The sequence below is a fragment of the Saimiri boliviensis genome, chromosome 7, assembly GCF_048565385.1.
Source record: "Saimiri boliviensis isolate mSaiBol1 chromosome 7, mSaiBol1.pri, whole genome shotgun sequence".
Lineage (NCBI taxonomy): Eukaryota > Metazoa > Chordata > Mammalia > Primates > Cebidae > Saimiri > Saimiri boliviensis.
This window is the reverse complement of record NC_133455.1, coordinates 80470583-80491704: the sequence shown is the minus strand read 5'-3', so window position 1 is coordinate 80491704 and position 21122 is coordinate 80470583. Positions and strand designations below refer to the sequence as shown.

The window sequence follows — 21122 nt, the reverse complement described above, 5'->3', positions numbered from 1 at the left end:
CCTAGTAGTTATACTCTGAAGACAAAAGATCTACAAAATGACCTTAAACATCACTCATTATGATTAATGTTTGTTGTAATATTGTTATTGTAATTTTGAAATTATATATTGTAGGATAAAGAAAATAAGTAAATATATCATATTTTATCAAAGGTTTTAAATGTACATGGAAAGAAACACAAATATAAAATAAAATAAGTTGGGAAAAAACCTCCTACAACATTAAACTGGAATTGAAAATATCAATATGGGCTTGTGATTTCTTAAAATGTATTTTCTAGTTCTGTGTACCAAAAGGACCTGAAAGCAGTATCACCCCAGGAACTCTGATCACACCCACCATCTCAATTTTGTTTGTTTGTTTATTAGACAGGGTTGTGCTGGAATTCAGTGTCACAATCATAGCTCACTGTGACCTTGAACTCCTGGCCTCATGTGATCTTTCTGCCTCCCCCTTCCCAAAGTGTTGGAATTACAGCTCACTGCACTCAGTCTAATTTTGGTTTTGGAATCTAGGTGATTTTGTGTTTTCTAAAGCAAGGACCAGCCAGGTGTAGTGGCTCACGCCTTTAATCCCAGCACTTTGGGAGGCTGAGGTGGGCAGATCATTTGAGGTCAGGAGTTTGAAACTAGTCTGGCTAACATGGTGAAACCCCATCTCTACTAAAAATATAAAAATTAACTGGGTGTAGTGGTGTGAGCCTGTAACCCCAGCTACTTCGGAGGCTAGGGCAGGAGAATTGCTTGAACCGGGGATATGGAGTTTGCAGTGAGCCAAGATGGTACCCCTACACTCCAGCAAAAATAAATAAATAAATATGAGGAAAATTTTAGTATCAAAAGGAATAATGACTGCACTTGATTATAGCATACTGAGTAAATAAAATTGATGTGTTAATTGTGATAGTTAAAAAAAAAAAGAATGAAATGCCAGTTAATAGAAATTTTTAAAGAAGAAATTCTAAAAATAGAAACCAACATTTTTGCAACCCCCAGTGTAATAACTGATTCAAGCAAGTATCACCAAAGGATATGAGCACCATTGGGGAACTGATAGTCTCATGGTAGTAGTAGATTATGAACTGCAAAGGGAAAAATGTACCTATACAGTAAAGGTACTTATCACTCACCCCTTAATCAAGTTATGAAACACAGTATCAATAATGGGACACAGCTGATAGTATTTCATGCTATGATGCAATAAGATATACGTAAGATTAGCTATTAAGTATTCTTATCAAAAGTATTTAACCTGATTTTAATCAAGTCTCTAGATCAGTAGTTTATCTGATAGAGATATAAAATGAACCACATATGTAATTTAAAAGTATCTAGTGGCCACATTGAAAAAAGAAACAGGTGACATTTTAATGATACATTTTATTTAATCCAGCATATTCAAAATATTATTTCAAGATGGTAATCAATATAAAAATTATTAACAAAATGTTTTACATTTTTTCATCCTAAGTCTATAAAATCTGGTCTGTATGTTACCCTGTAGCACACTTCTATTTGAACTAGTCACATTTCAAGTGCTCAAAATCCATGTGTCTAGTGACTACCATTTTGGAGAGCACAATTGTAGACCTAATTTCTGATTTCCCCAAATCCAAGGAAGTGAGGTACCAACTAAATGATACCATAAGGAAACAGAAAGATCTAGAACAAAAGTGAGAAAATATTCTTTTGCAAAGGGACAGATAGTAAATATTTCGGGCTTTGCATGCTAAATATGGCCTCCATCATTCCTCCACCTCCTCCTTCCTTCTCTTCCTCTTCTTTTTTAATAATCCTTTAAATATGTAAAGCCTATTCTTAGCTCTACAGCTGTACAAAACAGACTGTAGTTTGTCCATTCCTGATCTAGAATATGGGACATTCTACGAGACAACTGACCTGGACATTCCAAAAAGTCAATATCATAAGGAAAAAAGGAAAAAAAAATAGATTCCAGGATTGCTGGTGGCCAGTGAGTGAAGTTGAAGGTATAAGGAATGGGTGAGACGAGGCTGGTAGGAAGTGGGTGACAGCCAGAACTAGCAGTGTTTCAGGAGACCATAACCACATCGGCAAAATGCCACTAGCAGTTTTAAACAGAAGCTTAACCATTTTCTCCTGAAAACATGACTATTCATCTCACATAAACTAAACTTTCACTGCAATGCCCCCATGAAAGTTATCCTAGGAAATGGTTATTAAATAAATCAATTAATCTGAGTCATGAAGCAATATCTTTCAGTATCTCATACATAATCCTTCTCACTTGGAAGACTTTTTTTTCCTTTGTTATATAACGTGTTTTCTAGTCATGTCTGAAATACATTTGTTTTAATGTGCCTGGCTGGCATCAAGGCAAGTAACACACTGTGAAGTGATCATTAGTAAAATATAAACATTGTTTTGGGGGAATGGGTAGGGAATAAGGTTTAGTGATCTGTTTAATTATTGTGATGAGGCAAAGGATGCAATTAGGGTGCAGTTGTGATAATGACAGTTTCACAGTTGTGTTGAAAACACTACAAATTAATTTATCCTGATAAATGTTTAAACTGGTATTTTGTCTGTTTTGTTTGTAAAAGCGGGGTCCAAAGAGGTATGATAGAGTTAAGAGAATAAATGAATCAATATTACAGTACCATAGAGACACAATTATATACAGAGTAGAAATTATAAGAAAGACATGTTAGATTTCATTGAGACAATACATGTGCATATGAACAGCATGCAGTGCTAGCATCCATTGATACTGAACGGCATGTAGTACTAGTATCCACTATGTTCTTTCTAGGCATACAGTAGGGCTGGACTTCCCCATCTATTTGAAATTCATTATTATCAACTGACTTGCTTTGGCCAGCAGTGAGTCATTATATAATGGACAACTGCCCTGGAGAGTTATGTGAACCACAGTAGATTTCAAAAAAAATGAGAATAAACCTTTGTTGTATTAATGCACTTAATCCACAAAGGTTGTGGAATTGTTTCTTATGTCATCAGAACTTAGCCTATCCTTCCTGACATAACACTGATCATGCAATAGCTGTGTTGGTGGATACAGTTGAAAGACATAAGGAAACAGTAATGGCCCTTACCAAAAAGTTTCTATAATAGAGAAGCTATGTATAATGAAAGTTAATTAAACCAGGGACTGGATAACTGCGTTGATTCAGAGGAGCTTTGAGTGCTAAAATACTGTGATAGTATTGTGCAGTACTAAAAGGGATATAAGGAGGCAGAAAGCCCTAGTCAAAAAGCTGACATCTACAGTCATGTGTGGCTGAGTGCAATGGCTCATGTCTATAATCCCAGCACTTTGGGAGGCTGAAGAGGAAGGATTGCTTGAGCCCAGTAGCTCAAGATCAGCCTAGGCAACATGGCAAAACTCTGTCTCTACAAAAATTAGCCAGGCATGATGGTGTGCACCTGTGGTCCCAGCTACAGGGAGGTGAAAGGTGGGAAGTAAAAGCATTGCTTGAGCCCAGGAGGTGGAGATTGCAGTGAGCTGAGATCACATGATTGCACTCCAGCCTGGGTGACAGAATAAGAACCTGTCTCAACAAAACAAAAAAAAATACAGTCATGTGTCACTTAAAGATAGGGGTACATTCTCAGAAATGTATCCTTAAGTGACTTCATCATTGTGCAAACATCATAGAGTGTACTTACACAAACACAGCTCTATAACCTGCTACCCCCCGAGGTCATATGGGATAGCCTATCATTCCTGGGCTATAAACTGTGCAGCATGTTACTGCACTGAATCCTGTAGGCAATCGTAGGTCAATGGTATTTGTGTATCCAGAAATGAAAAAGGTACAGTAAAAATATAATCTTTTGAAAACCACTATTAATGCAGTCCATCGTTGACCAAAACATTATTATATGTGGTGCATAACTTTCCATAATTCTCTAACTGGGCATACAGATTCCTAGCAGTAAGTGGTGATATACCTGAAGGAAAAAAAAGACTCAAGATAAAAGCTTTCTGGTGTTCAGTTGACTCATATTGTATTATTCAATACATTGTTGTTTTTTTTTTTTTTTTGAGATGGAGTTTCACTCTTGTCACCCAGGCTGGAGTGCAATGGCACGATCTCAGCTCACTGCAACTTCTGCCTCTAGGGTTCAAGGAATTCTCCTGCCTCAGCCTTCTAACTGGGATTACAGGTGCCCACCACCACACCTGGCTACTTTAAGTATTTTTTTTTTAGTAGAGATGGGGTTTCTCCATGTTGGTCAAACTGGTCTGAAACTCTTGACCTCAGGTGATCCACCCACCTCAGCCTCCCAATGTGTTGAGATTACAGGCATGAGCCACCATGCCCTGCCAATACATTGTTTTTATATTAAAACATGTAAGGATATATTGTGTAAAATGAAAAATTGACATGAATATTAAGGTAAAAAATAAAACTTAAAAGTAAGTCCACCTTTGAGAAGACAGGTTGGTTGGGCAATACTTCAAGATTCCATAGGGCATTCATGCCTTCTTCTTGGACATATGTATGTTTCAGTGGAAATGTTGATATAATTAATTGGCACTGATGTTAAGCCTTTGCCTTTATATGTTACAAAGTAATGACCCCAATCCTCTCAATTACAATTCATTTTACGTTATTACATATGTTTTTACCCATGCTAGAATATTTGTAGGGCTAAATTCATGTCTTTATATGCATATGAGTCTGTAAGTTGTAGGACAGTATGCTCATTAAAAATTACTACCTTGAGCCGTGCGCGGTGGCTCATGCCTGTAATCCCAGCACTTGGGGAGGCTGAGGTGGGTGGATCATCTGAGGTCAGAAGTTCGAGACCAGCCTGGCCAACATGGTGAAACTCCATGTCTACTAAAAATATAAAAATTAGCCAGGCGTGGTGGTGGGCGCCTGTAATCCTAGCTACTCGGGAGGGGCTGAGGCAGAAGAATTGCTTGAACCCAGGAGGCAGAGGTTGCAGTGAGTGGAGATCATGCCACTGCACTCCAGCCTAGGTTACAGAGCAAGACTCCATCTCAAAAAAAAAAGAAAGGTAAATCCCTTGGACCCGGGACATGCAGTGGGCAGGATCCCTTGGTGCTGGTCACGGTGACCATAAGGAACTAAAGGCCACAATACCTCTGAATGTAAGTACAAGTACATATTCCTTGCCAAACTTTATTGTGATTAAAGTTCCAGAGACAGTTAAAAAAAAAAATTACTACCTTGGCCGGGTGCAGTGGCTCATGCCTGTAATCCCAGCCACTAGGGAGGCTGTGGCAGGAGAATCACTTGGAGGCGGAGGTTGCAGTGAGCTGAGATCGCGCCATTGCACTTCAGCCAGGGTAACAGTGAGCTGAGATCATGCCACTGTACTCCAGCCTGGGCGACAGAGTGACACTCCGTCTCAAAAAATAAAAATAAATTACTGCCTGCCAATGAGCATGGTGGCTCACAATAGTAATTCCAGAGCTTCAGGAGGCTGAGATGGAAGGACTCCTTGAGGCCAGGAGTTTGAGACCACCCTGAGCAATATAGCGAGACCCCATCATTACACACACACACACACACAAGCGTGCGTGCACTCGCACACACATGTACATACACACACACACACAATTAATAATAAGCTGGGTGTGGTGGTGCAAATCTATAGTCCTAGCTACTTTGGAGGCTGAGGCAGCAGAATTGCTTGAGCCCAGAAGTACAAGGCTTTATTGACCTGGGATTGTGCCACTGCACTCCAGCCTGAGTGACACAGTGAGACCCTAATTCAAAAAGTAAATGAAAGAAAGAAAGAAAGGAAAGGAAAAAAATTACTGTGTTTTAAAATACATTTTCTGGAAGCTCCTTTCCTAACAAACATGCCATGGTTAAAGTGAGCACTAAAACAAAAACACATCAACTCTGCCACCACAGAGAGATGGAGCTGGCGATCAATTTGTAGTTGATCATGTTGGTCTTTATTAGGCATTTTATGAAAATTATTTATCTCATCTTATATGATAAGTATAATTTTTTTAAAAGCAAACATTTGGAAAGTATTACTAAGAAGTAGATGACTACAAGTCATTTATTCAGTCAATACATATTTTAGGATAGTTACCGTTCTGGGCACTAGAGAATAACAGTAAAAAAAAAAAAAACAGATCAAACCCTTGTACATCCTAAGAAGAGGAGATAGCCAGGGAGCAAGTAAATATAAATATCAAGTGATGCTGAGGACTAGAAGCAAAGATAAAAGAGAGAAAGGGGATAGAGTGTGCTATGGTTTGAATATTTGCCCCCTCCAAAATTCACGTTGAGGGCTAGGCAGCATGGCTCATGCCTGTAATCCCAGCACTTTGAGAGGCTGAGATGGGTGGTCACTTGAGATCAGGAGTTCCAGGTCAGCCTGGCCAACATGGTGAAACCTCATCTCTACTAAAAATGTAAAAAGTTAGCCAGATGTGGTGGCACAAACCTGTAATCCCAGCTATGGGGAAACTGAAGCATGAGAATTGCTTGAACCCAGGAGGTGAAGGTTGCAGTGAGCTGAGATGGTGCCACTGCACTCTAGCTTGGGTGACAGAGCAAGACTCTATCTCAAGAAAAAAAAAAAATCATGTTGAAACTTAATCCCCAATGTGGCAGCATTGAAAGCTGAAGACTTTAAGAGGTGATTGAGTCATGAGGTATCTTCCCTCATGACTAGATTAATTCATTCATGGATTAGTAGGTCAATGGACTCATGGGTTGTCATGGGAGTAGAACAGGTGGACCTTGAGAGCTTGCTTGGAGGTTCTAGCAGGGGAGTGCAGCTACTGGTATACCCTTAACCAAGACCAGTTCTCCTCCATTGGGGATGGTTGTCCTCTTCGACCGAGCACACAGCTTTGGGAGGGACATACTTAGAGTGGTGAGGGAGGAAGCAGACACCCGCCTAGCTGACCAGATCAGCAGAATCAACTTGGGGAATCAATGGGGTGGCAGATGTTGCAGACAGATCGCCCTCACATCCAGGAGTGGTGGCTTTACAAGAAGAGGAAGAGAGACCTGAACTAACATGTTCAGCCTCCTCACCATGTGATGCCCCGTGCTACTCCACCAGCAAGAAGGCTTTGACCAGACACGGCCTCTCTACTTCAGACTTTCCAACCTCCATAACTGTAAGTTATAAACAAACTCCTTTTCTCTATAAATTATCCAGTTTTAAGTATTCTGTTACAAGCAGCAGAAAATAAACTAACACTGAGTCTGACTGTACTGAGGTTTTGCCATTTCAGATAGAATGATGGATTGAAACCAAGGCAGAGATATTAAAAATTGACAATGATGAGATATTGTGTTATATTGGCTATGGAATGAATTAGAAGGAATAGAAGGAATGCAAATCAGGGAACATGTGAAAAGGCCTATGCTGATGTAATCTATAATCATCAATAGATGAAGACTGAATTTCTGGAATAGAAATATATTTGAACATTCCACAGAGTTATTCTTGTTGCAAAAGATAGCCTGCATTCAGGTGAGCAAGTCTGTTTTCCTGGATTTATTTTAAATGGCTGAAAATTTCCTCCATTTGTGGCAAGATTTCATATGCAACATCCGCTTCTGGCCAAGAAGGGAGAAAGTTATCTGGCAATAGAGAAAAGTGAGATATGAAGAACTAGGTTCGAATGATCATGAGCAAAAAGGGAAAGAATGACTGAAAGAAAGACAGGAAGGAGAATACGGAAAGATGATGTGATAAAGATATGGCAGGCAGATGCAGGGGAGTTTCAAAAGAATTGGAAAATTCTCCTTTAAAAACCAAAGCCATAATGCGGTAATAACTCAATGGCAAAATTCAAAAATCTCTGAAATTTTATTTTTGAAAACACAGGCTGAGTGTGGTGGCTCATGCCTGTAATCCCAGCACTTTGGGAGGCTGAGGCGTGTGGATCACCTGAAGTCAGGAGTTCAAGACCAGCCTGACCAACATGTTGAAATCCCATCTCTACTAAAAATACAAAAAAATTAGCCGCGTGTGGCAGCGTGTGCCTGTAATCCCAGCTACTCAGGAGGCTGAGGCAGGAGAATTGTTTGAAGCCAGGAGGTGGAGGTTGCAGTGAGCCGAGATGGCATCACTATACTCCAGCCTAGGTAACAGAGAGAGACAGGAGAAATGAATGCTCTTTACCTCTTTCTTGGGTGGCTCAGTTTTTAGAGAGATTATTGCTGGCTGACATCTTTTCCATAATATTTGGCCGTAAGTTTGTATTTTGAGAGAAACTACTTTTGTCCAAGTCTTCAAAAAGCTCCACCTATGATCTCTTTGCTACATAAAATCATTGTTGAAGTATGACAGTAAGCACAAGATTTAAGCATTTCTGATTTAAGCATTACTCCTTGAATTGTGTTTATTTTTCCTTTTTTTTTTTTTTTTTTTTTTTTTTTGAAATATCTCTTTAAGGGCCAGGCAGGCTGACTCATGCCTGTAATTCCAGTATTTTGGGAGGCTGAGGTGGGTGGATCACCTGAAGTCAGGCGTTCAAGCTGACGGGCCAACATGGTAAAACCCTGTCTCTACTAAAAATATAAAAATTACAAAAATCAGCCAGGTGTGGTGGCGGGTGCCTGTCATCCCAGCTACTCAGGAGGCTGAGGCAGGAGAATTGCTTGAACCCAGGAGGTGGAGGTTGCAGTGAGCTGAGATCGTACCAAGGCATTCCAGCTCGGGCAACAGAGCAAGGCTCTGTCTCAAAAAAAGAAAAAGAATGAAATATCTCCCTTCGTGTGCCCTTTCATTACGCTGTCACAGTCAGTTGCAGGGGCCCTATCATATAAACAGCATAAGGCACTCCAGATCTACATGTCACTATCATTTCAAGAGCTCAAGTGCACACAAGCCTATAAATAAATAAGATAGATAGATAGATAGATAGATAGATAGATAGATAGACAGACAGATAGATAGATAGATATTGTATTACTCAGTAGAAGTGAGGTAACCCTTGCCAGGTCACCCTTCCAAAACCTGGGCCAGGCCAGAGAACACCAGAATGACTGCACAGGCAGGAGTCATGGAACTCCTCAGGGTATCTGATGGACCTCATCCATGGGACAGAGGGTCAGAGAGCACCCCGAATGGAAGATGAACAGGGATGGGGGCCTACAAAGGGTTCCAATCTAAGTTTGAGACACCCCACTCAGATGGTGCTGCCAATCTCAGCTGGTCCCAAGTACTGGAGGAGGTCTCAGAAGATTTGAGGAAAGCATTTCAAAGAATGGGGTTCCCTGAGGCCAGGTTAAGAACCCTGCTTACTCCAGTGTGAGAGTCATACCAACACACAACTCTACACCTTTCTTCGCTGACTTATTGTGCGTTCCTCCTGATTGGCCACACAACTTCTACATTCTTTCTTTTTGTATCAATCAACTTCATAGTACAAATGTATTATTCATATATTTTTTTGTTTTTTGAGACGGAGTTTTTTGCTCTTGTTACCCAGGCTGGAGTGCAATGGCGCGATCTCAGCTCACCGCAACCTCCGCCTCCTGGGTTCAGGTAATTCTCCTGCCTCAGCCTCCTGAGTAGCTGGGATTACAGGCACGCATCACCATGCCCAGCTGATTTTTCTGTATTTTTAGCAGAGACAGGGTTTCACCATGTTGACCAGGATGGTCTCGATCTCTTGACCTCGTGATCCACCCGCCTCGGCCTCCCAAAGTGCTGGGATTACAGGCTTGAGCCACCGCGCCCGGCCTTATTCATATTATTAATATATCACTATCTTACATTGCACCGTGTTCCTTCTTATTGATTTTATTAAACATAACCTCCTCTGTTGTCGTCCTCATTTAGATATGGTCTAGACCCAGTCCCCACTCATCTACTCAAGGACATCACTTCAGCAATTCTCCCTTCTTTCTTATATTATTTACTTTTCTCTTTTGAATTATTTCCATCAGCACACAAAAATACAGTTGCATTCATCATCTCAAAAAAACCCTTTCTTTGGGAGGCTGAGACAGGCAGATCACTTGAATTCAGGGGTTCAAGACCAGCCTGGTGAACATGGCAAAACCCCATCTCTACTAAAATCACAAAAATTAGGCCAGGCACAATGGCTCACAACTGTAATCCCTTGGAAGGCCAAGGCAGGCAGATCACCCGAATTCAGGAGTTTGAGGCCAGCCTGACCAACATAGTGAAATCTCATTTCTACTAAAGATACAAAAAATTAGGCAGGTATGGCGGCATGGGTCTGTAATCCCAGCTACTCGGGAGGCTGAGGCAAGAGAATTGCTTGAACCCAGGAGGCAGAGGTTGCAGTGAGCTGAGCTTGCACCACTGCAAGCCAGCCTGGGTGACAGGGTGAGACTCTGTCTCGAAACCATCAATCAATAAAAATAAATAAATACGTAAATACACAAAAATTAGCCAGACGTGGTGGCACACACCTGTAGTCCCAGCTACTTGGGAGGCTAAGGCTTGAGAATCAGTCAAACTCAGGAGCAGAGGTTACAGTGAACTGAGCTGCCACGGCACTCCAGCCTGAGTGACAAAAATGAGACTGTCTCAAAAAAAAAAAAAAAAAAAAATCCTTTCTTTGCCCTCCCTTCCCCATCAGCTACCTTCTCATTTCCTTGCTCCTGCAGCAAAACCACTTGAAAGAGCTCTCTGTACATATTATCTGCTGCTCCTCTCGTTCAGTGCTGACTTGGCTTGAGTTCTGGTTGTACTCTGCACAGAGGCATTGGTAGAGAGAGGGCACAGGTACAGACTAATATCCACTCGATTCTCTGCTTGCCAGGCAGAAAGCTTGACATAAGACTTTGTCATCCTTGGAGAAGAAACATTTGGAACTTGGTCTATCCAGAAGCACCACCTATTTTTATTGGTCAGCCTGAAGCAGGCCCATCTTTTCTGGTTCTAGAAAAGGTCCTGCATGTATTTAGGATAGACTTGGTCTTCCGGTCTTTGTTAGCCCATATCAGTGAGGCTTCCAACCCACACATCCCTGAAATTCCTCTGGTGCAAGGTCACCAGTGACCTCCACATGGCTAAATGCAGTGGTTAGTACATTAGTTTCCTATTGCTGCTATAACAGATTATCCCAAACCCAGTGGTTTAAAACAACACAAATTTTTTATCCCACAGTTCTTACAGTCAGAAGTTGAAAATGAGGCAGCAGGGCTGCTTTCCTTCTGGAGGCTCCAGGGGACAATCATCCCTTGCTACATTCCTCAGACCTCTGTGTCCACAGTCACATTGCTTTCTCTGACTTCGACTCTGAGTCTCTTGCTTCCCTCTTATAAGGACTCTTGTGATTACATTGGTCCACATGGACAATCCAGAATAATCTCCCCATCTCCAGATCCACATTGACCACATCTCCAAAATTCTTCTTGCTGTGTAAGATAAAGTCACAGGTTCTGGGGATTGGGATGTGGACATCTTTGTGGAGGTGGGAGGACATTACTCAGCCTACCAGTTAGTTCTCAGTTGTTCTCTTAGTGACCTGTCAGCAGTATTTGATGTCCCTGATCTGTCCTTTTGCTTTAATACATTTGTATCTCTTGGTTTCGGGCATGTCACAGTCTCTCGGCTGTCTTCCTCCCTCATGGTGCTCTGTCTGCGTAGCCTCCATGGCCTTCCTTACTTTCCATGACCACTCGGTCCTTGGTCTTCTCTGTCCAGACTCCATTTACTCTTATGGCCTTGAGTATTACCTATATTCTGTGGTCCTTAAATTTGTATCACTGACTATACATCACTTTTTTCTCTCTTCTTTTTTAGATGGAGACTCACTTTGTCACCCAGGCTAGAGTGCAGTGGCACAATTTTGGTTCACCGCAATCTTTGCCTCCCGGGTTCAGGCAATTTTCCTGCTTCAGTCTCCTGAATAGCTGGGATTATAGGCACATGCCACTGTGCCCAGCTAATTTTTGTATTTTTAGTAGAGACAGGGTTTCACCATGTTGTCCAGGCTGGTCTTGAACTCCTGACCTCAAGTGATCCACCTGCCTCAGCCTCCCAAAGTGCTGGGATTACAGACGTGAGTCACTGAACCTGGCGTTATACCTCACTTTTAAACTACAAACTTGTATTTCCAACTGCCTGCTTAACATCACCAGTCTTTTAAAACTTGGCATGGCCAAACAGGATTTCCTGACTGTTCTGTCTCCCCAGATATGCTCTACCTACAGTCTTCCCCATCTCAGTTAACGGCAACTTGATCCTTTGGTTGCTCCAGCCAAACACTTTGGAGTCAATCCTGACTCTTCTCTATTTCCTACATCCCATGTACAATCCCTCACCAAATCTCATTGGCTCTACCTTCAAAACATACCCAGAATCCAACCTCTTCTCACCACCTCTGCTGCTCCCACCCTGGTCTCGGCTGCTTCCCTTTCTGTTCTGGCTTATTGCAATAATCTAACTAGTCTCCTAGTTCCAATTTTGCTTCCTATGGCATTTTTTTTTTCCCAATGGAGCTGCTATAATGATTCTTTTACAACAGGTCAGATTGTATTACTCCTTTGCTCAAAACCCTGCAAGAGCTCCACATCACGCTCATGGTAAAAGCAAAGCCTATTAGGCCCTACATGCTCTACCCTCCCACAGCCTCTCTGGCCTTCTCACTTCCTACTCTCCCTTTGCTCATTTTGCTTCAGGCACACTGGCCCAGCCCCCTTGTTGTTCCTTGAGCACATCAGATGTGCTTCTGCCAAAGGGTCTTTGTACTGTCTGTTCTCTTTGCCTAGAATAGTGTTCCCAGTGAACTGTGTAACTAACTCCCTTACCATTTTTGTACCTTTGCTTAAGATGAAAGATGATCATCTTCTCAGTGGGCCTCACTCTGTTCACTGGACCAAAGGCCCTTTGTGGTAATGTGAATTGCTAGAAACTTTTGAAAGTAATTGTGTAATGTCTTTTAAAATCTATCAATATATCCTTTAATATAGCACTTCCCATTTTGGAGAATCTCTCCTATAGAAATGAGAGTACAACTGTGCAAGTATAAATATGTAAGAATATTTATTATATCATTTTTATAGTAAAAAAGCAACTGAAAACAATCTGATTGCTCATCAATAGAAAAATCATTGAATTTCTTATGGCATATCATATTTAAAAACACTAGTGATTAAAGAGAATTAAGTTCAAAGCTTAAGCATATCAGTGCTGTCTAATTAAGTAAAATGACACATTGCAGAGTAATGTGTGAAGTATTATTACCTTTTTGAAAATCAATAACAAAACAAAAGTCTGCATAACTGTTTTAAGACCAAGGTAGCACCGGGCGCGGTGGCTCACACCTGTAATCCCAGCACTTTAGGAGGCCGAGGCGGGTGGATCACAAGGTCAAGAGATCGAGACCATCCTGGTCAACATAGTGAAACCCCGTCTCTACCAAAAATACAAAAAGTTAGCTGGGCATGGTGGTGCATGCCTGTAATCCCAGCTACTCAGGAGGCTGAGGCAGGAGAATTGCCTGAGCCCAGGAGGCGGAGGTTGCGATGAGCTGAGATCGCGCCATTGCACTCCAGCCTGGGTAACAAGAGCGAAACTCTGTCTCAAAGAAAAAAAAAAAAAGACCATGGTAAAAGTGTAACTGGATACACACTAAGCTGCTAATATCAGTCACCAAGATGATATGAGAATAGAATAGAATAGAGCAGGAAATAATTGCCTTTTTCATGAAATACTTTTTGTTGTTTTCTTGATTAACATGTGCACATAATTCAGTAATTACCATTAATTAATTTTTAGTTTAAATAATGATTTTAACATATTTTAATAATACATCAGACCTTTTTTTTCTTTGTCTTTTCACCAGTGGTTGCTGAGAAGAACCCTGCCTGATAAACGAGAATCAGGCTACCATTCTAGTATATTTGACATTATTAAACTCTGGTTGTATCTACAAATATTTGTACCTTGGTGCTCACCTACTGTAGGAATCAGCTCTCTTGGAAACTCAAGGAAACATTCCTCTTCAGCTTGTATTGAAGACAATCATCTAATCTTCCTTCCTTATCCCTGCTGGCTCCATCCTTTACTCTTCACCCCCATTCCTCAGCTCTAGCCAGAACCGTTTCTGTTACAGAGGTAATATTTTATAGGTTACACACACTCAGCATGCAAAAATACGATTTTCTTTACTTTGCTAAAGCTGAACTTGGTTTTTGTCTCAAGCTCCTATTCTTCCTGATTAAAATAACACATCTAGTCAATTCAAATAACTCAGTAAGTTCGAAATGGATTTTTTGTGTATGTGTGTGCCAGGTCTAATTTCTATCAGAACTTTCTTATTCCTACTCATTTATTCTGGGGTAGCATCCATGTTCTAGGGATGCATGGTCCTGAGGAAATATCTGCGTTGTTCTTTTCCCTGTGCCAGTGTTTGCTGAGGTGTACGAATCTTATCTAACCCTGAGCATGGCTGTCTCTCCTCTGGTGCCCACTGAAGGCTCCATGGCCCTATCTGGTCCGGGGCTGCAGAGTCCACACCGTTTTTCACTATGGTGCTTCTGTGTCAACTGCATGCCAACTTCAGGGCCCATATCCTTGTCTGAAACAAACATTGTGTCTTTTCTTGGGGACCCAGGGAAATTCACCCATTCTCAAGGTGGCAGGGAATGTGATAGGACCACCTCAAGGCGTCTTGCCATTGGCATGTCATCCAGCCATCCACAGCCTGAGTTCTCTCCCACCACAGTGCTACAGGGAACCTTCCTGAGGCTGCTGCCCTGCAGCATCTCAGACAGAAAGCTGGCTACAAGTCTTCCCTTCTCAAATCCTCACACTTTTCTGAGGGCCACCCTCCCACCCTGTCTTGGAGCTAAGATCATGGAGGTGAACCTTGCCTCCTTTCTAGGAAGTCCCACCAATGCCTAACTCACTTGCTTCCTTTCCTTCTCTTCTTCCACCCACCTCTGCCACTAAAAAGGCTATTTTCTAGTGTTGGAACATTGTGTAAGGGGCACTGCAGAGTAGTGGGGGAGCCCGGTCAGCAGGCTTTCTCATCTCTTTCTGCACTGATTTTTTTCAAACAAAAGCTAAGAATCTGATATTTAACACCAGCTTCCTGGTCTGTAGAAAGTGAGTCGTTCTCAGGGCACTGAATGAGTGAAGAAAGTGAATGAATTAGAAAGTGCAGAAAGCTCACTGGTTAAAACTTCCCATATCATCCCTATGTTCATACACATTTAGCCCTTCTGACCTTGGCATCTATCTTGCTTCCTACTACTTTGTCAGTCCACTTTCATTCATTTGAGTATTTGCTGATGACCTACTGTGTTTCAGGCACTGTGCTAGATGTAGAGCTATGGATGGACAAAGCATGGTCCTTGATCTCAAGAAGGAGCTCATAGTCTAATAAGCGAGCAGCCTTGGACACAACAAATGCAAGGAAGTATCAGAGGCACTAGGTTAGGTTACAGATACACAATGCTTTCCATAAGCTGAATCTGTAGAAACTGAGTCAGCTGACAAGGTAGAGGAAAGAGCTTTTCAAATAGAGGGAAGAGCAAGTATAGAGAAAGAACAAGTGAGCATGATTTTAGCAGCTGCAAGTAGTTGGGGAGATGAAGTTAGAGAGTCAGGTGCACCTGGATTATGGAGGCTTTCAAATGCCATACTAAGGGATATTAACTTTCTACTATACGCCAGTGGATTTTAAACTCAGGATCCATGCACATTTGAGACCATGGAAGAGCTTCATGTAGGTCTGTGGTTCCCCCAGATACTGCATATAAAATTTATAAGAATTAGGTATGGATTTGTCTGAGGTCTGTAGCATTTATTAGGGGATCAAGGCTCTACAAAGGATTAAAAACCACTGGATTAGAAAATGGGAGGCTATAGGAAAGGAACAGAGTAGAAAATAGGATGAACGCGCTATTGAAATATACAGACAGCAGAGACTAACTGGGTGGAAACCAACTAAACTGAAGAATACATTTGGAGAAGTTTTGGAGATCTCAGGAAAGAATTATGTTCAAGAAGTTACCAAAGTTGGTGAGGATTTGTGGGTAATTCTGTGCCTTTACAAACAAGGAATTTCCTCTCCATGCCCTGTTAAATCAGCACCTTGGCAGACTTGCCAGGAAGTTTCCTGATGTCAAATTTATCAAAGCCATTTCAACAACCTGCATACCCAATTATTCTGATAGGAATCTGCTCATGATACTTGTTTACTTGGAAGGAGATATCAGGCTCAGCTTGTCGGAACTCTGGTGTTTGGTGGCATAAACCTGGTGAGAGATGAGTTACAGTGGAAACTGAATCTGGAGCAATTAAGAGACCTGGAGGAATACTCTACGCAACCGACAGAAGATGTGTTGCTGTCCTCAGTGCGGCACTCTGTCCTCAGGAGGAGGCACAGCCATTCCCAGTGTGACTGAGGCTGCAACTGCTGTAACTTGCAGAACTTTTTTGTGACAAATTGTCTGGATTTTTTTAAAAAGGGAAAAAGCAAAAAGGAAGGTTTTTAGTTTTGTATAAATTATGTTTCAGATCTTTGTATTTCAGAAATAATCATTGCTAGAAATTCTGTTAAATTTTTTGGAACTTTTAAAAATTATAGTACTTCCTTTAAAAAAATTAAAACCAGCTATTGGTATGGAAAAATAAATAAATAAATAAAAGAAGAAAGAAAGAAAATGAAAACAACTCAAAAAAAACCTTTTGCAAATCATGTATCAAATAAGGAACTAATATTCAGAATATATAAAGAACTATTACAACTAAACAACAAAAAGACAAACAACCCAATTTTTAAATGGCAAAGGATTTGAATAGCCATTTTTCCAAAGATGAAATACAAATGAACAACAGTCACATAAAACGATGTTCAATGTCATTAATCAGGGAAGTGCAAATCAAAACTATAAGACACCATTTCACACCCAAAGGTTGATTATACTTTAAAAAGAAACACAGAAAGTAACAAATATTGGCAAGAAAGTAAAAATATTGGAAACCTCATACGTTTTTGATGGGCTTGCAAAAGGATGCAACTGCTTTGAAAACAGTTCAGCAATTTCTCAAAATGTTAACCTTAGAGTTACCATATGACTCAGCAATTTCACTCTGAGTTATATACCCAAGATAATTGGAAATATATCCACACAAAAATCTGTACGCAAATGTTCATAACAGTATTATTCACAATAGCCAAAAGCTGAAAACACCCCAAATACCCATCAATGGATAAGTGGATAAAGTATTATATCCATACAACATTATATGATTCAGCAATAAAAAGGAATGAAATATTGATACATGCTACAACATGGGTGAAACTTGAAAACATATTATGTGAAAGAAGACAGTCACAAAAGACCACATATTGTTTTAAACATTTATATGAAACACCCAGAATAGGCAAATCTTTAGAGACAGGCAGTAGGTTAGCAGTTGGCTAGGGCTGAGAAGTAGGTATGGTTTTGGAGAAATGAGGAGTTAATGGGTACAGTTACCTTTAGGGGTAATACAAATAAAAATAAAAATTGATGGCTGGGCATGGTGGCTCATGACTGTAATCCTATCACTTTGGGAGGCCGAGGCAGGTGGATAACTTGAGGTCAGGAGTTCGAGACCAGCCTGGCCAACATGGTGAAACCCCGTATCTACTAAAAATACAAAAATTAGCCAGGTGTGGTGGGTGGTATGCACCTGTAATATCAGCTGCTCTGGAGGCTGAGGCAGGATAATTGATTGGTGGGAGGCAGGGGCTGCAGAGAGCCAAGAATGTGCCACTGTACTCCAGCATGGGTGACAGAGCAAGACTCCATCGCAAAAAAACAAACAAACAAAAAACAAAGAAAATTGATTATGGTGATGATTGCACAACTCTGCTAATATACTAGAAAACACTGAATTGTAAACTTTAGTGAATTGTCTAGTGTGTGAATTATATTTTGATAAAGCTGCTAAAAATTGAATTTTTTGGAAAAAAATAGGAATAGGTTATAAGTCATGTAATGTTTTCCTTTGGGGTGAACATGAATATTTTGATTAAAAATCAAAATCTTGTGGGACTCTCAGATGTTAACAGCATGCTATTTTGGGATCTGAATGGTAGTTGCATGGGTGGTTTTTTTGTGTGTGATAATTTAAGCTGTACCCTGATGCTATTCACGCAGCTTCTGTACAAAAGTTTATTTCACCAGGAAAAGTTTATGAAAGTATACCAAAATATTGATTTTAAACAAATTTAAATTTAAAACAAGTCTAATGGAATGGATTAATGATTTTATTTTGTCTTTACGTGTCTACCATTTACCAGTGGCATGAACTTGGCAAGGCAGCCAACCTCTAGAAGCCTCAGTTTCTTCTCCCGTTAAAAGGAGACCCTATTATGTCTGTAGAATAGGCTGAACCTACAATTGTTAGAAACCACCTTCCTTTTTGCTCAGAACAGTATAGGCTTTTGACATCATCTAAAAACATAAAAAGTTATCTGAGAAAATGCCCATTTTCTGGGCACAAGGTGAACCTACCTGGTCAGTGTGGCACCAAGAAAGGCTCAGTAGCACGGAGGAATGGGAGAAAAATTAGGTCTAGGTGAGTTAGGACACAGCCAGAAAGGCAGCAAAATGGGGATAAGAAAGAATGCTCTCTGGTGGGTACAGGTGTAGAGGCTTCTCAGCTGAGACCAAAGAGAGACCAGATTCGGGCTGGCAGTCAAACATCTATCTCTGAGACAACAGGAGAAATATGTGTTCCCAAGTCCTCAGGCCTTCAGGGATTGACCTATCCGTTAAAATCCAAACAAAGTAACTCAGTCCTCCATCTCATACAATTGCAGAAAGTCCAGTATCTCTATAACGTTCATCAGGGTAGAGGGAGAGGGGGAAGCTTTGTCATTAGTGCTTATTACCTCTTACTGTGCTCAGTTCTCCATCCCTGCAGCTGCCTTGTTTCTTGCCTGCTGCTGTCTTTTCTCTTGACCCTAAGCTAAGGCACAGCTGTCCCTCTTTCCCAAAGCACTGATAATATAAACCTGCTCCATCTGGTGGTACTTAAGGCTTTATCAAAGACTTGGAGATAAGGGGTCAAAGCAGCACAAAACAAAAAACTATTTAAATTACCATCAGGCAACACTATCATTACAATGTCTTCTCTTTTCTTTCTTCAGTGCACGTATATGAGTAGTACTAGTACAGCTAGTGCTCGACTTACGACCACGATTGGTTCCGACAGACAGACTGATCGTAACACGATTTGGTCGTAAGTTGAGTAGGCTATACGTACAGTACTGCATGGATGCAGAACCTTTCACAGCTTCACGAATTCTTTATCTTTCAAAATCGTCAACACACTCGAAGTATCATGTGCGATCACATTCACTTTCTTTCCTCCTTCGTACTGCTTAATTACCTTCATTTTCGTGTCGAGATCGATGGCCTTTCTTTCCTTCTTGGCAGGCTGAGGCGTAGACAAAGACAATTTCCTCTTGGTAGACTCTTGGGAGGGGTTTGATGAAAAATATCCAAGACACGAAACTCAAATTGCTGTACCGAGTCTGGGATAACAGTTGAAATGGTGCACGAGAAGATGGCAGTGCTGCTGGAAGCTGGTCCACACTGTTGTAAGCCCAGCGGGGCAATGTTTGCGCTGCCAGACGTGGAGCAGTCGTGGCTAGTGATTGTGGTCGTAAAGTCAAATGGTCGTAAGTTGCATAGGTCGTAAGTCGATCAATACCTGTGTATGAGTAGCCTCTTACTGACTGTGCCTCCCTGAATGAGTTACTTAACTCACCAGTCTTGGTTTCCTCATCTGTAAAATGGGGAAAATCCTAAATTTGCTTCCTAGGGTCCATCTGAGGATCACATAAATAGTATATTGAAGACAGAACAGCTCTTGACATAGTAAATAATTCCAGTAGTAGTAGAAGAAGGAAAATGAGTAATAGTGTTAGCTCTGTCACTTGGTGATATATTTTAGAGGCCCATTCCTCCCCACAGAGTCCCTTTTCACATCTATTCTCTTCCCTGTATCTAGAATTCCAAATCACAAGTTTCTTGGGCCGCAAAAGAAAATAGCTAACCTTTCTGTTTCTTTATTATGTAGAACATTTTGGCTACATTTTGCTCAATCCCATCTATCCAGTATAATAAAACACCTTTTCTTACCATTCCAAAACTTTCCTTAATACAGAACCCTAGGTCAGGCACAGTGACTCACACCTGTAATCCCAGAAACTTGGGAGTCTGAGGCAGGTGGATCACTTGAGTTTAGGAGTTCAAGACCAGCCTGGGAAACATGGAAAAACCCCATCTCTACTAAAAATACAGAAAATTAGCCAGGCCTGGTGGCATACACCTGTCATCCCAGCTGCTTGGGAGGCTGAGGTGGGAGGATCCCCTGAATCGGGGAGGTCAAGGCTGCAGTGAGCCAAAATCATGCCACTGCGTTCCAGCCTGAGGACGGGAGTGAGATCCTGTCTCAAAAACAAAGAAATCCTACACTCTAGACCCTAGAGCTCTGCCTTGAAAGATTTAGTAGAAACTGAGGTCAGGAGTTCAAGACCAGCCTGGCCAGCCTGGCCAACATGGTAAAACCCCGTCTCTACTAAAAATACAAAAAAACTACCTGGGTGTGGTGGTGCGTGCCTGTAATCCCAGGTACTCAGGAGATTGAGGCAGGAGAATCGCTTGAACCCAGGAGGCGGAGGATGCAGCGAGCCGAGATCGTGTCACTATACTCCGGCCTGGGCAGTAAGAGTGAAACTTTGTCTCAAAAAAAAAAAAAAAAAAAAAAAAAGAATTTAATAGAAAGTGAAGATAGAGTGTTTTTCTCTAAGCAGAACTCAAAGTCAGAGGACCTCTGCTCACCTTTCTCATAAGTTTCACAGAGAAGAAAGTTTGGCGTACATTTGTTCTCTCTTTTGCCAAAACAATTCATCAGGGTGGCAGCTTAAGTAATTATCTACTCATCCTTTAGGACATTCATATCATATCTGCATTGATTTATTCAACAAATCTTTCTTGAATGCTTATTTCATGTTAGACACTCTGCTAGGTACAGGTGAGCAGAGACACACCTGGAGCTCTCTCGGAGCTTTCTACTGAGTCTGGGGCACAGGTATTCAATAATTACTGGAAACACAATGCAAAGTGCAACAGTGATAACTGCTACAAAGGAGAAGTGTCTAGAGGTAAAAG

General features: G+C 41.1%; 1 pseudogene; it reads left to right on the top strand.

Annotated features, from left to right (window-relative positions):
* The first annotated feature begins 14388 nt into the window (after positions 1-14388).
* LOC101048947 (phosducin-like protein 3 pseudogene) lies at positions 14389-16355 on the top strand (annotated as a pseudogene).
* Positions 16356-21122: the final 4767 nt, after the last annotated feature.